Here is a 17,986-nt window from a genome sequence, read left to right on the forward strand (position 1 = left end):
ACATCTCAGCTGCCAGTGGTAACGGGAGCAGTCCAGCAAGGCGGTGGCTTCGTCGTAGATCAGGTGCTTGAAGCGTCGTGTTGGTTGGTTGATTACCCAGCACCTCCACCACAAAACTGTCACGGTTCAATTAAAGAATAGGTGGATTTATTTACAGGGTGAGGATGAAGTTCCGCAGTCGCGGTAAAGATGGAGTCCTCAGATCGCACCAGACAACGACGTCTTTTTCTTCTACCTACCCGGCACATACTACAGCCCGGCTCATACCGTAGCACTATTGATGCATAACATCCACTAAACACTGCTGCATGAAAAAGAAGGACGAAGTGAGTTTCGTTTGATGATGGACTGGCGCCATCTTGTTCGTCGAGTTCTGTGCGTTCTAAATAGATTATTAAAGAAATTACTCGTAACATTATTGGTGGAGGTGCACGACCCCCGTACCTCGATGGAGACGCGCAGCGGTCGCACCATCGGCGACCTTTCGACTGCTTCGACTGCTGGTACTTTCTCTACACCACCCTCATCAGTCCAAGCCACCACTTACGTCACAATTCCGCACCTCCGGGATCCCAGCACTTACTCCGGTGATGGTATGATCGATCTTGACACTTGGCTGAACCGGTACGAGTGCGTCGGTGCTACTCACCGCTGGGTTCCCACGCTCAGGCTCGCCAACGTGCTTTTCTACATGGACGGCACTCCCCGAACATGATTTGAAAGCCCGAGCGGGGATCTTTTCAAAAAAAAGATACGCGACCTGTTTGGCGATTTATCTGGACGTCAGCTCGCTGCGAAGAAGACCCTTGCCACACGGGCCCAGTCTTCTACCGAATCCTCCGTCTCCTACATTCTTGACGTCTTGGTCCTTTGTTCCAAGGCCGACCAGAGAATGTTGGAAGACGAAAAGGTTAACCACGTCTTGAAAGGCATGGCCGACGATGCTTTCAACCTGCTGGTTTTTAACTACGTCTCGAGCACCGACACCATCCTTAAAGAATATCGACGTCTCGAACAAGCTAAAGCCCGCCGCGTAGCCCAAAGCATCGTGCGCCTTTCCAACACAGCGGCAACTTCTTCGTGTGACGACGCCTTCCACCAGGCCCCTCGATGTGACAACCTGACGCGCATCATTCGTCGAGGGTTCGAGGCAGCACAACCGGTACCCACGTCATTACCGACGCCTACGCCTTCCCGATCATGATCTCTTTGATACAAGCCGTCGTTCGTCAAGAGCTATCGAATGTCGGCCTACATCCTGTCCCTGATGTATACTCTGCTGAGCCTTCTTATCGTCCCCCTTCTGCTCCTCGCATACAACGCAATCCGTCCGAATGGCGTACTCTTGATGACAGGCCCATATGTTTTAACTGTCGACGCGTTGGTCATATCGCTCGTCACTGCCGCAGCCGCTGGGCTCCACCGTCCCATTATGCACATCAGTATCACTCCACTTCTGTCCGCCAGTCGTCCCCATCAATTTTTCCATCAACGCCGACCCCATTTTCTGCTCCCGCAGCACCTCTGAGCAGACCTCGCTACGGCCGGTCACTGTCCTCTGCTTGTCGTCAGTCTCTGTCGCCCCCACAATGCCGTGCTGCATCCCCGACCTATTCGCAGCACCTCCGACCGGAAAACTAGGCCGTGCAGCTTCTGGAGGCGGAGCTGCGTTGACGACCTTCGTAAAAAATCCTCGATTGACGTTAACGACGAACCGGAACCTTTTGTACGTTACTGTCGACAATGTTCATGTGAGTGCATTGATAGATACTGGCGCGCATGTGTCCATTATGAGTGCTGACCTTCGCCGCTGACTTAAAATAGTTGTCACGCCCACCCTCAACCGAGCTGTACGAGTCGCCGATGGAGGAACTGCCGCCATTCTTGGCATGTGCTCTGCGCGAGTGTCTATTGGGGAGAGAAGCACTGTCGTTCTTTTCGCCGTCATCGAACATTGCCCTCATGAACTCATACTCGGTATGGATTTTCTAGCCACGCACTCGGCCCTCGTAGATTGTTCAGCTGGCTCTCTCCATCTCGATTAACCTCTCTTTTCCGACCCGACCAGCCCACCGCAAACCAGCCTCTGCTGCATTGATTTCACGCGCCTCCCGCCTAACTCTGCCACACATGCCGACATATCCTCCACGCCGCCAGTACCTGATGGTGATTACATTGTGGCCCCAATTCCTGCCGTGATGCTTACGCATGGGGTTGCTGTGCCGCATATGATTCTGACGATTACGAAAACCGCACCTTCCTTTCACTGGTGAACTTCTCACTCACCAACCAAGTTCAACCACAGGGTATCTCCCTGGCCAATATTACCACTCTCGAAGATGACCATGTTGAGCCCTTCAGAGTTGACGATTGCTGCAGCTCAGTCAGTGGTTCCACTTCATCACGTTCTTGGGGTGCCGACATCGAGCGAATGGTGTCATCGGACCTCACGTCTGAGCAAGCTGCAGCGCTTTGCCACGTTCTTGAGGGCTATCGTAGCATTTTCGACCTTGCCAGCAACTCTTTAGGCCAAACGACTATTGTTACTCATCGCATAAATACTGGCCATGAAACTCCCATTCACCGACGCCCCTACCATGCCTCTGCGTCGGGGCGTGCAATATTCCAACATTATGTAGGCAAAGTGCTTGCGAAAAACATTACCGAGCCTTCATGCAGCTCCTGGGCTTCTCCAGTCGTCTTTGGTAAAAAAAAAGGATGGAACATGGCGCTTTTGTGTCGATTACCGTCACCTCAATAAAATTACAAAAAAGACGTTTATCCTTTACCTCGCATCGACGACGCCCTCGACTGCCTGTACGGTGCTACTTATTTTTCAACTATTGACCTTCGGTCAGAATACTGGCAGATAGCCGTCGAAGAGATGGACCGCGAGAAGACCGCATTCATCACTCCTGATGGCCTTTATCAGTTACGAATGAATGAATGAACAGATTTTATTTCTGGAGAGATACAAAAAAACGAAGCGAAGCTAAAGGCCATTCGGCCTGACGTGGCTTCGCTACGCGAAAAAAGTTCCGCAAAGAGTGCTACTTTGAATAATAATTATCACAATACAAGGAGCAGCATAATAACAGAACACAGAAATAGCATAAAAGCAAAAATAGGTGACAAATAGGTACAAAAAATAGGCTGCATAGACACACAGAATCACACATCTAGGCTCTTTTCATTACATATCCGAAAAAACACATACTTACACATTGATATAGTCATATAAAACACTCATATATTCATACAAACATCTGCCCATATGTACGTACATACTACTCTATATACACGCGTGTTGTACCTAAAGGTGAGAGTATATGTGGAACCTAGCCAGAATTTTATTGGAAACATGATGTTTACTATACTCAATTAATAAGGAGATGTTTTATGTGATTTTTAAATTACGTTAATGAGAGGTTAAAGTTTAATTGTTCACCTAAATGATTTATAAGCTGTGGGGCGCGGTATGCAATTAGGGCTCTACCATATCCAGCCCTATAGTAGCAGGAACGCGAATTTGTTGCCTATGGAGTGAGTATTTGAGTGCGCCTTCCTCTGCCGTAATAGTGGGGAATTTGTTTTTATAAATGTAAAGTAATAGTTTATGTTCATACACCCATCTTGCTTAGAGTATATCATGTTTTATGAATAATGGACCGCTAAGCATCTCACTTGGGTTACCATAATAATCATCGAATAGGCGGATAACTTTTTCTGCAAGATTTCTAGTTTATTCAAATTCTTCTCACTTGTAGTGCCCCATACTAGCATACTATAATATAAACGCAAATAAAAAAGAGCATAGTATATCTTTTTTAGCCAAATTGGTATAAGTGGATTTATTTTAATTATACACCCAACAGTCTTACTTAGTTCGGATGCGAGAATATCAACATGAGTATTCCAAGATAAATTTTCTTGAAACCGCACTCTGAGAAATTTTTGCAATTTAACCTGCGCCAGCCTTTGCTTTTGAAAAAGATGTCAACGTCATCCTCGTATGGCTTCTTGATATGCTGGAATACTATGTACTTACTTTTAGATATATTATGCATAAGCTTATTTTGATGAAGCCATTTTCCAATTTGAGTAAGTAATCATTTACTTCAGTTTCAAGGTGCATGAGTATTCTACCTGTAAAAAATATGTTGGTGTCGTCAGCGTAAATAATCAATTTTGGGGATCGTCGAATGTCACACAGATAATTAATATATGTTATAAATAGTAACGGTCCAAAGATTGAACCCTGTGGTACGTCATTTTTTTACAATTTTCAATGGGGAAACAAGATTACCCACCTTAACATATTGTTTTCTTTCGGCAAGATAACTTGTTATTAATTTAGCTACCACACCCCTTACACCATAATCATGCACCTTAGATATCAGAATATCATATTTGACTGTGTCAAAGGCCTTTTTCAAGTCAACGAAAAGACTTATGGTGTAGGTTGTGTTTTCCATGTTTTTTAATATTTCATCTTTCGTATCTCACAGCGCCAACTCCGTAGACTTACCCCTTTGAAACCCATACTGTTTTTTATTGATTATCAGGTGCTTAGTGAAAAAGCAATCAAGTCTGGAGTGTATTATTCCTTCAAAAAAAAACGCCCCGCCGCGGTGGTCTAGTGGCTAAGGTACTCGGCAGCTGACCCGCAGGTCGCGGGTTCAAATCCCGGCTGCGGCGGCTGCATTTCCGATGGAGGCGGAAATGTTGTATGCCCGTGTGCTCTGATTTGGGTGCACGTTAAAGAACCCCAGGCGGTCGAAATTTCCGGAGCCCTCCACTACGGCGTCTCTCATAATCATATGGTGGTTTTGGGACGTTAAACTCCACATATCAATCAATCAATCAATCAATCAATCAATTATTCCTTCAAAAACTTTAGAGAGTACCGGCAGAACCGATATCGGGCGGTAGTTCGATAATACATTTTGGCACCCTTTTTATGAATAGGACAAACGCGGGCTATTTTTAGTTCTGAAGGAAAAATGCCAGTTTCTAACATAGTGTTCGTGATGTATGAAAGAGGGTGTGAAATTGGTGACGCTACATATTTTATCGGGCTGGCTGCTATTTCGTCAACACCTGCAGCAACATTGTCACGTATTTTACAGGATAAGTTTTCAAGTTCACAAGGTGTAACCGGAGTAAGGAAGAGTGAGTGTGATAGACGCTATTATCTGCTACAGGCAGATCTGTTACTCCACAAAATGAGTCTGTGTAGTCGCCAGCGTTCACAAAATACTCATTCATGGCTGGTAGTGCTTCGACATCTGCCTTAATATAGCCTATGTCTGACTTAGCTCGTCCCGTGTGCTTACGTCGATTTTTTCTCCCGCGGCCTCCATGTGGCTCTAATATTTGTGCCCCTTTAGAACCGTCTTCGGCTACACTGTTGGTCTCAGAGCTCTGAGACCCCCTAAACAACCTGTGGATTGACGACCCATCCTATTCCCAACCCTCCTGCCCGTCGCACCACTGTAGTGAATGCCATCCTGTGCAAAGGGGCGAGCACCGGGCTCGTACACGTCTTGCTTCACCTCCGTTACGCTGTATCCGAGTTGCCGGCTCATACACTTGATCACACCGTTGGCCTCCACTACCCTCCTTTCAGTCTCACGAGACTGCCCCCAGACCTCTGGGACTGTGCATATGGTCACATGCACACCCTCAGAGGCTTCTCAGAGCTTACGCATCCCATCTTTCAACTATATTTGAAGGTTCTCATCCTTGCCCTTCAACACATCATTAAGCCCAGCATAGATAATGACTAGATTTTCGCCCTCCATGCTGTTTTATACAACCTTTCGAGCATTGGCCAGTGCATCCACCATGCTGTTCCCTGACTGTGCCTCCACCGAAGACACCATCCCTAACCCTGGCCTCGTTAGAGTCCCCCACCACTAGGACCCTTCTACGCTCCAATCACTGGCTTCCTGTTTGTGATGGCACCCCTGTTTGCTTCACCTGTTTCTCTCTCTGCCGTCTGTCCTGTGTTTATGCTCCGCTTGAAGACCGCTGCGCCACCGAGCCATATGTTGTCGGAGCCTCCGTGCTGTGGCAAGACACTGCGGCCCCTGACCTCCCTTCTCGCCTGTTCCTTCCCGCCTGCCGCCTTCTCCGCTACCCACGCCTTCCGTCTCACACCGCTCATGGGCGGAGCAAAACGCCATTAGCTCCTTTACCCGCTGCTCTAGCTCGGTCCGCACTTCCCGTTTTTTTCGAAGGTCGCCCTTCATTTGCTCTAATAGGTTGGCGGTAGCCTCCTCCCGCTCACGCGACGCTCCGAGCTGTTTTTGGAGCTCTATCTTCTGCTCCCGTTCCGCCCTAAGCTCCCCCTGAAGCCATTGATGTTAGCCTCCATGCGCTGCACGGCCACCTTCAGTGACTCGCACAGCCTGCACACGAAACTCGCCTTCTGCGCGTCAGCCAAACTCGTGAATGCTGTCTCATCTATTTAGCACCAGCAATTGCATTCTTCGCACTGCACCAGCTCACTCTCGCTCGTGGTTTTCCAAGCCTCCTTAGCCATCGCCCGCCCGACCATCGGACCGTGTGCCCGACAAGACTACCTTCAACCCTAATAGCGCTATTCAGCCGCCTCCGTTAACTCTCCTAACTCAACAACTGTTTGAAGCTGCCACCTACACCGCACACATACGTGTTCGATTTCGCTTGTAGCCTCTCACTAGGTCCCCTTCGTGTTCAACTCTAGCTCTTTGACAACTAACCAGGCGCCCCGACCTTCTTCAAAACAGCCACCTAGCCCGTTCACGTGGTCAACGTCACTACAACGTTGCCCGTGTCCCACACCTACACTACTCGCATCGCTAATTATTGATAAGGAGAGAAAAAATAACGATGGTGTTCACAAACACAAACAATTGAAGAGAAACTTATCTCTCGTTGCGCGCTGTTTCTGCACCAACTAACCTTGCACCACCTTGCACGATCTTGAATCCGCCGAACAGATTAACCCTACCTATTCCACGTCGCTTAATTTCTAATCTTGCTTGAACTTCTGATCTCATGCACAAGACAGCATTGCCGAACGTTAGACAAGGAACCCTGACCCCTTTCCATATTCCTCTCACAACATCATACCTATTGTATTTCCACATTGCCCTGTTTTTCATCACTGCTGCATTCCTGTTACCTTTCGTCATTACGAATATTTCGTGTTCCCTTATGTACTCGGTCGCATTGCTTATCCATACGCCCAGATATTTGTATTTATCTGTTACTTCTAGCGTGACCTCCTGTGTTCTAAGCTCACTACCTTCGTCATCATTAAATATCATGACTGCTGAATTTTCCTTAATAAATATAAAATCTAACCTATCTCCCTCATTACCGCAAAGTCATCAATCTCTGCAAATCTTCCTTGTTGTCGGCCATTAGCAATATATTATCTGCGTACATTAATGCTGATAGTGCCTGATCAATCAGTTTTCCTTGTTTGACTAAAGAGAGGTTCAAGCCAAGTCCACTTCCCTCTAGTTTGGCCTCTAATTCTTGTAGGTACATCATGAATAACAAGGATGACAGTTGACACCCCTGCCTAAGTCCCCGTTTCACCTCTGTAGGCTTGGATACCTGTTTTTCCCACTTTAAAACTACCTTGTTGCTTTTAATGATTGCATTTAAAATATTAGTGACTCCATCTTCCACACCCAGTGTGCCTAGTATTCCCCACAAGTCCTCTTGAACCACACTATCGTACGCTCCCTTGATATCCAAAAATGCTAGCCGCAGGGGCGTGTGTTCCTTTTCGATATTTCGATGCACTTTGTCAGTGAGAACCGATTGTATTCTAACCTCCTGTGTTTCCGAAACCCATTCTGGAGTTCCCCCCGCACCCCCTCAACCTCTATCCATGCCTGCAGTCTTTCTTTTATAATCTGCATCGCCAGCCTGTAGACCACTGATGTCACTGTTATAGGACGGTAGTTGTTTATGTCCGCTTGGCCCCCTTCCCTTTATAGATCATGCTCAGCCTGCTAAGTTTCCATCCATCGGGGACTTCACCATCGATTATTGTTTTGCACCCTGCCCCTCTCAAAGTCTGTTTAGACTTCTGACCCAATGTCTATATCAGCGTAATTGGAATGCCCTGTTGATGTACTACTAAGAACCCTCTTCTCAACCATTTCCCATTCTCGTTGTAAGAATGTCGCCACTTGATCTATGTTTGTCTAATGTGGTGCATAAGGCGCTTTTTGTTGAAATTTTTCTGTCACCCTTGTTCTTATAAATTTAATAGCTTCGCCTTCTTCTACCTTACCACCTTGAGCTGTAGTTATAAACCTCTGTTCTAGGCTTGTCTCATTTCTTAGGAAGTTATGATGGTTCCCAAATTTCGCAGCTGCCTTTCTGTCCTTTTTCTGTACTGCCAACCACTGAGCACCCTTTCTTCTAATCTTTTCAGTTAATAGGAGGGATGCCCTTCTAGAGCTTAGAAAGTTTTCCCATTTTCTTTCAACATCATCTGTCGGTTCATCCACTTGCTTAGCATGTCTGTGTTCCCTGGAGGCTTCCTGACGTTTTAATATGGCCCTCTCAACTTCCTCATCCCACCAACTCTTGGGCCGGTGTCTTCTTTACTGGGGTGACTTGTCACGTGCCTTAGCAAACTCTAGCTCAAACAGCTTAATTAGATATGTGTATGTCCACCTTGTTTATTATCCTCAGTGATTACTTTCTGAATTTAGTAGCAATTGCTATTTGCCTCTCTGAATGAAAATTTTCCTGTAGTTGGTCATCTTGTCTCCTTCCCACTTTCACTGCTCTTCGAAAACTTAGTTTGATACGTTTGTGATCACCATCCAGACTTCTGGAGCCACCTTCATCTATGTGCATTCCCCTGAGCCTATCGTACATCCTACGTGACATCAGTGCATAATCTATCGTCGACTACAGCCTTCCTACCTCCCATGTTATTTGCCCTTCACACTTCTCAGTATTGTTACAAATGATCAGATCATGCCTTTCACACATATATATGATCATTTTGCCTGTTGAGTCAGTATACCCATCTATATATTCTATGTGCGCATTCATATCTCCTAGTATAAATATCTCGCACTCTCCTCCTAATTCCTCAACGTCGTTTATATATTATCTCGATGTTGCCTGGTCTTTCTCTTTGGCCTTTGCTCCCGTCCACAAGTACACCAAACCAAAGAGTGTCATTTGCCCTGCCACTTTTCCTTTTAGCCATATATGTTCCTTGCACTTCTACTTGACCCTTTGCCATTCCATATATTTATGAATGAATGCCCCAATACCACCCCCCTTTCTGCTGCCTTCTGTTCTATTGCATTATTCCCATACGTAGTCCGGATTGCAGGGTGGTTGTTCCATGTCCCGAAGATGTGTCTCCACAACCCCATATACCATCAGCTCCTCCTGCCTCAACTGCTCTTCTATCACTTCCCACTTTAACCTATTCCTGCCACCCAGCATGTTATTGTAGCCTACGTCTGACTTAGCTCGGTCCTAGTGCTTACGTCGATTTCGATTTCTTCTCCCACAGACTTCTTGTGGCTTGGATATTTGTGCCCCTTTATGTCCATCTTTGGCTACACTGTTGGCATCGGGGCTCTGGGTCCCCCTAAAAAAGCTATGGCTTGGCGACCCATTCTGTTACCGACCCTCCTGCCCCGTCGCACCACAGTAGTGAATGCCATCCTGTGCAAAGGGGCCCGCGCCGGGCTCGCACACGTCTTAGTTAACTTCCATTACACTGTATCCGAGTTGCCGGCTCATACCCTTGATCACACAATTCACCTTCACTACCCTCCTTTCAATCTCACGAGGCTGCCCATACACCTCTGGGACTGTGCATATGGTCACATGCACACTCCCAGAGGCTTCTCGGAGCTTACGCATCCCATCCTCTAACTTTCTCTGGAGGTTCTGGTCCTTGCCCTTCAACACATCGTTGAGCCCAGCATGAATAATGACTAGATTTTCGCCCTCCATGCAGTTTTCTACAACCTCCCAAGCTTTGGCCAGTGCATTCACTATGCCCTTCCCTGACTGGGCCTCCACCCTCACTTTCCCGTCTTCCTTCACTGTCTTGAAGACGCCATCTCTATCCCTGGCCACGTTAGAGTCCCCCCCCCCCCCAGGACCCTTCTACGCTGCAATCGCTGGCTTCCTGTTTGTGATGGCGCCCCTGTTTACTTCACCTGTTTCTCTCTCTGCCGTTTGTCCTGTGTTCCTGCCCTGCTCGAAGACTGCCGCGCCGCCGAGCTGTATGTTCTCGGAGCCTCCGTGCTGTGGCCAGACACTGCGGCCCCTGACCTCGCTTCTTCCCTGTCACTTCCCGCCTGTCACCTTCTCCGCTACCCATGCCTTGCGTGTCACACCGCTCGGGGCCGGGGCAAAGCGCCATCAGCTCATTTACCCGCTGCTCGAGATCGGTCTGCCCTTCCCGTTCTTTTCGATGGCCGCCCTTCATTTGCTCTAATAGGCTGGCGGTAGCCTCCTGCTGCTCACGCGACGCTCCGATCTGTTTTTCGAGTTCTATCCTCTGCTGCCAATCTGCCCTAAGCTCCCTCTGAAGCCCCTCGATGCGAGCCTCCATGCGCTGCACAGCCGCCTTAATTTCAGTGCCCCGCACAGCCTGCACACGACGCTTGCATTCTGCGCGTCGGCCAAACTCGAGAATTCTGTCTGAATTATGCAGGACCAGCGCTTGCATTCTTCGCACTTAACCAGCTCACTCTCGCTCGTGGTTTTTCTAGCCTCCTTAGCCATCGCCCGCCCGACCATAGGACCGTGCGCCCGACAGCCCTACGTTTAACCCTAATCCTGCTATCCAGCCGCCTCCGTTAACTCTCCTACCTCAACAACTGTTTGAAGCTGCCACCTACACCGTACACATACGTGTTCAATTTCGCCAGTAGCCTCTCACTAGGTCCCCTTCAAGTTCGGCTCTAGTTGTTTAACAACTAACTGGGTGCACCGAACTTCTTCTAAACAGACGCCTACCCTGTTCTTGTGGTCAAACGCACTGCAACCTTGCCAGTGCCGCACACCCACAGACCTCGAAACGCAAGTTATTTATTATGAGAGAAAAAATAATAATGGTGTTCACAAACACAAAGAAATGTAGAAACTTATCTCTCATTGCGCACTGCTCCTGCACCAACCGACCTTGCACGACCTTGAATTTGCCGAACAGGTGGAGCGCGCGAAAACACGTCCGCACAGCTCGGAAGTTGGGCGAGAAAACCTAGCGGATAAAACATAGCCTAGGACATTGCCTAGCAGATAAAAAAAAGAAGCCTTGAGACGCATCAGTGAACATAGAACGCAACGTGCGCTTATCGCACGCTGCATCCGTGGACAGATTATGCCCGGGATACATTGGGGACGTGTGCGCTATGGATGAATCGATAGATGTCGCTGTACCCTTTAGATCGGGCGATGGCTAACGCCACTTGGCCGTAATACTTAGTGAACTAACCATTATATTCATCTTTTTTTTCTTGATATTGTGAGGTTGAGGATTCGTACTTTGCAGTGAAGGGTTTAATTTTCACTCGTGCCTTGACTTTAGCCTTAAATCAGATAACCTCCCTCTACTTAATTCTACCCGCTTAAAGTCTATTTTGTCCTCCCTGTCCCTAAACCCCAGTGCTTTGAAAAACTCTGCGCCATCATCCTGAACTTTAGGGTGAAGCCCTTTACAGAACATTATCAAGTGTTCGGCAGTTTCTTCTTCCTCTCCACACGCACTGCATACTGTGTCTACCCCTTCGTATTTGGCGTGATATGTCTTGGTTCGCAATACTCCCATCCTGGCGTCAAACAATAGAGAGCTACCCCGAGTATTATTATAGATTCTTTCCTTGGCAATTTCCTGCTTAAAAGTTCGATAGATCTCTAGTGCGGACTTCTTAATCATGCCAATTCTCGACATGTCAGTCTCCGTTTCCTTCACTCTCTTCTTAACCGATAGTTCTTTTTGGTTTGGCCACCTGCTGTTTTCTAAGTATTTACCACTCCACTTCCTGGTTCGCTTCCTCCATTTTGTATCGACATTCTTCATGTACAAGTAGCTGAAAACCTTCCTAGCCCAACGCTCTTCCCCCATTTCTCTCAATCGCTTCTCAAATTTTATCTTGCTGCTAGCTTCCCTGCCCTCAAATGATGTCCATCCCATATCACCTTGTACTCCCTGATATGGTGTATTCCCGTGAGCTCCTAAAGCAAGCCTACCTATTCCAAGTTGCTTAATTTCTAATCTTGCTTGAACTTCTGACCTCCTGAACAAGACCGCATTGCCGAACGTCAGCCCAGGAACCATGACCCCTTTCCATATTCCTCTCACAACATCATACCTATTGTAATTCCACAGTGCCCTATTTTTCATCACTACTGCATTCCTGTTGCCTTTAGTCGTCCCGTATATTTCGTGTTCCCTTAGGGGTCGGTCCCATTGCTTATCCATACGCCCAGATATTTGTATTTATCTCTTATCTCGTGCCTGACTTCCTGTATTCTAAGCTCACTACCTTCGTCATCATTAAAAATCATGACTGCTGATTTTTCCTTACTGAATCTAAAATCTAACCTAACTCCCTCATTACCGCAGATGTCTATCAATCTCTGCAAATCTTCGTTGTTGTCAGCCATTAGCACTATATCATCTGCGTACATTAATGCTGGTAGTGCCTGATCACCGAGTTTTTCTTGTTTGACTAAAGAGGGGTTGAAGAGAAGTGCACTTCGCTCTAATTTGACCTCTAATTCTTGTAGGTACCTCATGAATAACAAGGGTGACAGTGGACACCCCTGTCTAAGTCCCCGTTTCATCTCTGTGAGCTTGGATACCTGTTTTTCCCACTTTATAACTACCTTGTTACTGTTATAGATTTCCTTTAAAGATTAGTGACTCCATCTTCCACACCCAGTGTGTCTAGTATTTCCCACAAGTCCTCTTGAACCACACTATCGTACGCTCCCTTGATATCCAAAAATGCTAGCCACAGGGGCCTGTGTTCCAACCGATGCCAACCTTTGCCAACCGATGCTCTTATGTATAAATGCACTTAGAAAAGAAACGCTTACGTGTCTCTTTTATGAGTGCCCCTAACAGCGAATGTCAGAAACTTTGAGACGGGGCAGTGCGAGCAACGCAGCTCCTCTGGTCAGTGTGCAGTGCCAATGCGGAAATTGCTGCTTGCAGCAGAAGAAAAGTTACGGCAGGCAACCTCTTTGGTCCCCGAGATGGAGATCGTTGATGAACGACACCACAGAAAATTAATCCAAGGACAGAAACAGCCAGATGACATTGTGGAACGTGCACATGAGCAGGCGACATGAAGTGCAGTGCGATTGGATAACCTGAAAACTCTTCGAGAGTCAACCCAGGCAATAGCAACCTGCCAGCGATCGTGCATACGGTCACACCATGAGGTCATCCAGAAGCTCCAAGGGCATTTCGTACCGCTTGCTGAATACGCGTCCAGTAACTATAGTGTGAGCATTGGACAAGGCGACAAAACTCCCTCACCACAAAGGCAACCTAGAAAGGAAGAACTTGCGGGACTGTTTTGGCAAAAAGCGACTTCAAGCGGTAGAAGCACAACAGCTGAATGAGACCGCTGAACCTAATTGCCTATTTTAGAGAGCTGGCTGTAAAGGAGGGCATGCGTCTGCATGACAAGTTGAAGGAGGAGCTTCGCGAAATGAGCCAGCTTGAATAGCAGACAGCTCATCAGGACAAGACAAGCCGGCAACAACATAACGTCAAAGAGATCATTCAGCTAACAAATCGGGTGGTGACAACCATTCTTGCACCGTGGAACAATGAGGGGGCGTTATCCTAACAAGGCCTGTCCGAAAGTGCAAGCACCTGGAACTGCACGACCAACTTCGCTGCGCAGCCGGGAATGTTAATTCTATCGCGATGTGTTGATGGAGCAGGCGATGAAGCAGAAGCGCCAGAAAGCAGGAGTGAGAAACGGGGTCCTCCTCCGGGAAGTAGGTTCTCGATGGCCTCATACGTGTAAATAAGTCTCTTAACTACCTTGACAGAATCTAGTACTTTCAAGGCTGCTCCACACAATATCTCCCATACAAAGAAAAGTGGTTTGCTTTATTTATAATTGATACAAACGTTCACACTCCCCATTCCAACAAATGTTGGCTTACGAATTTCCTTCTCGTCAACTCAGGAGACAGTACCGCGTAAAATTTTATTGCGAGGCAATTGTATGGAGACTCTCAGGTGAATTTTGCCGCCAATGTCGCCGTCACTTACCGTATGTATTATATATATATATATATATATATATATATATATATATATATATATATATATATATATATATATATGTGTGTGTGTGTGTGTGTGTGTGTGTGTGTGTGTTGCGTGTGAAATAGATGATCAGAGTTTCTTCCGGCTACCGTAATAAAAGTTATAAACTTCGAGAATAATGCAGTATGGATATATATATATATATATATATATATATATATATATATATATATATATATATATATATATATATATATATATATATATATATATATATATCTTCATGCGGTAAACTGACGGGTAGTGGGATACTAGCAGTGGAAAGCCACAAGACAGAGAACGAGGAAGACGAAGTGTTTGGAGAACAGGAGTCCGATGGCAATGGCTGCCAGGTTAAAGCCATGTTAAAGTGTATTTTGCTTTTGTGTGTTTAGTGACCGTTACAATACATATACAAAAACGCACAAAAGAAAAATTTTTGAGAAAAATACTCAGACGCGCAGATTCGAACGTGGTAACTCTTAAATGTCAGCGCGAGGCAGTTACCACTGAGCCACAAAAAAGCACCTTCCTTAACGTTCAAATGGCAAGCTACTTATATCTACCATTTACCGCAGGTTGCGGGCATCTCGGGGGAAACTATCGTGTTGTCAACATTATCTGCGAAACGGCGCAATGAGCGGTCGTCGCCAAATCGTCACGACGCGGCGGTGAGCGCTCTCATCTAACACGCGTACTTTGCCCTGCGGAAAGGCAGAAGGGTGGACACTAACGCGCGTGCTTATCTCGCAGTGGTGACGATCGTAAGTCTTGGCTAGCCTTCGGCTTTCACCAGAACGATTCTGTAATAGTTACCGGGGGCACAAAGGTCACTGCGATGGTTGCAGTCTCCGTTTGCGAAAAGGACGCATTTTTCAGACACAGCTAAGTAACAATTCAGACGCTTATTTGCGTTCATCTCTACCTGTGAGCACATTTCGTGTGTCATTTGTGCGTATATATATATATATATATATATTTCTTGCATCGCCTCTAATGCCCGACTGGATTACGCACTCTTCACGATGGTGGGGGTTCGATATAAGGGACGCATATTCAAGCTTGGTGTGTATGGGAAGTGAAGGTGCTAACTTGACACATACACAAAGTTTGTGTATATTGCCGCGAAGCGTATTGCGGATAGTGTTGCGCGTGCCTGCGGTTTTGCGTCGATTACCGACGGTTGAATAGTGTAACCAAGAAGGACGTGTACCCTATACCAAGGATCGACGATACCCTAGATCGTCTTAGTGATGCAAGGTACTTCTCGTCCATTGATCTGAAGACAGGGTATTGGCAAATTCAGGTTGATGAAAGAGACCGAAAAAAGACCGCCTTAATCACGCCGGATGGATTGTATGAGTTCAAAGTGATGCCATTTGGACTTTGTTCCGCTCCAGCAACCTTCCAGCGTCTAATGGACGCAGTACTGGCAGGTCTCAAGTGGCAAATATGTTTCGTATACCTGGACGATGTGGTCGTCTTCGCTTCCAACTTTAGCGACCACCTGAAAAGGCTCCGGACGGTACTGGACGCAACTAAGTCATCAGGGCTGACACTGAAGCAAGAAAAATGCCATTTTGCCTATGAAGAACTACAGTTCCTTTGCCATATTATAAGCAAAGATGGCGTAAGACCAGATCCCGAAAAGACAGCCGCTATCGCACAGTTTCCTCAGCCGCAAGATAAAAGAGCAGTGCACCGATTCTTAGGACTGTGCGCCTATTACCAGTGGTTCGTCAAGAACTTTTCACACATTGCTGACTTTTTGACGCAGCTCACGAAGTCGGACGCCCCTTTCAAATGGAAAGCTGCGCAACGTGAGGCATTCAAAGAACTTCAACAACGTGTACAGTCACCACCGGTGCTGGGTCACTTTGATGAAAATGCCGAAACTGAGATATGCAGACGCCAGCAGCATCGGCTTAGGTGCAATTCTCGTTCAGAAGCACAAGGGCTGCGAGCGCGTCATCGCGTATGCAAGCCGCTCACCGTCGAAAGCGGATGTGAACTATTGGAAGTGAACTATGGAATTCCACGTCTGAGAAGGAGTGTCTTGCGATAGTATGGGTCACCTCGAAATTCCGCCCATACTTGTATGGCAGACCCTTCAAAGTCGTAACGGACCATCTTGCATTGTACTGGTTGGCCAGTTTAAAAGACCCTTCTGGCCGCCTCGCTCGATGGAGCCTACGGCTTCAGGAGTTTGACGTGAAAGTGGTCTACACGCCTGGTCATAAGCACTCCGACGCAGACTGCCACTCAAGAGCCCCTGTCGGCGCACCACCAAGCCATGAAGACGACGATGCCTTTCTTGGGCCTATCAGCAGCAGCACCTTTGCATTACAGCAGGGCTCAGACCCGATCCTGCAACAGTTGATCAACTACATCGAAGGAAAGGCCTCCATACCACCTGCACTGTTCAAGCGTGGGATATCCTCCTTCTGTGTGCAAAACGGGGTGGTCGCTAAAAAGAACTTCGCACCGAATAAGGCAGCTTACCTTCTTGTCGTCTCAAGCAGCCTCAGAGAAGAAATTTTACAAGCGTTACATGACGAACCCACTGCAGGCCACCTCGGTTTTACACGCACACTCCACAGAATTCAAGAGCGATACTACTGGCCCCGCCTCTCGTAAGATGTTGCGCGGTACGTCAAGAGTTGCCGTGAATGTCAGCGCCGGAAGAGACCTCCAACAAAACCAGCTGGATTTCTCAAGCCAATTGAACCCCCGTCGAGACCATTCCAACAGATTGGTAAGGACCTGCTTGGACCTTTCCCCACGTCAACATCCGGTAACAAGTGGATTATAGTGGCCGCTGATTACCTTACCCGATACGCTGAAGCTAAGGCCCTTCCGAACGGCACAGCCGTAGAAGTTGCCAAATTTTTTGTCGAATCAATTCTCCTCCGTCTTGGCACACCTGAGGTACTAATAACAGACAGGGGAACGATGTTTACGGCTGATCTTACTCAGGCAATCTTACATTATAGTCATGCAGATCATCGAAGAACAACTGCGTACCATCCGCAGGCAAACGGTCTCACGGAAGGCTTGAACAAGACCATTGCCGATATGCTATGTACGAGGACACAGAACACAAGACCTGGGACTTAATTCTGCCTTACATGGTCTTCGCCTACAACACCGCGGTGCAGGAGACCACTAAAATGACACCATTTAATCTCGTCCACGGGAGGGATGCCGTTACTACCCTGGACGCCATGCTGCCTATTGTCACCGATGAAAACAACCTAGACGTGGCCGCCTACCTTCAGCGCGCAGAAGAAGCCCGGCAGCTTGCTCGTCTGCGCATAAAAGACCAACAGCGAAATGACGCAAGACGCTACAACCTGCGGAGACGCGATTTGCGGAGACGCTACAACCTGCAGAGACGGAATCGAGGAAGGGCAAGCATTTTGCATTCTGCGCGGTGTGTGGCTGCGACATCAACGTTTCTCACGGAGGCAAACCCGACGTTGTCGCTCACGTTTCATCCAAGAAACACGTAAGTCACGTGCAATGCCAAGAAAAGCAGCAGCAGCTGGGTCAGTTTTTTTCAAAGCGGAACTCTGATAGTGACGTGATCCGAGTGGAATGTCTCTTCACTGGGTTTCTGCTGGAACATAACCTTCCATTGACCGTCTCTGACCACGT

Source organism: Rhipicephalus microplus, unplaced genomic scaffold (genome assembly GCF_043290135.1).
Source record: "Rhipicephalus microplus isolate Deutch F79 unplaced genomic scaffold, USDA_Rmic scaffold_12, whole genome shotgun sequence".
NCBI classification, from domain to species: Eukaryota; Metazoa; Arthropoda; class Arachnida; order Ixodida; family Ixodidae; genus Rhipicephalus; species Rhipicephalus microplus.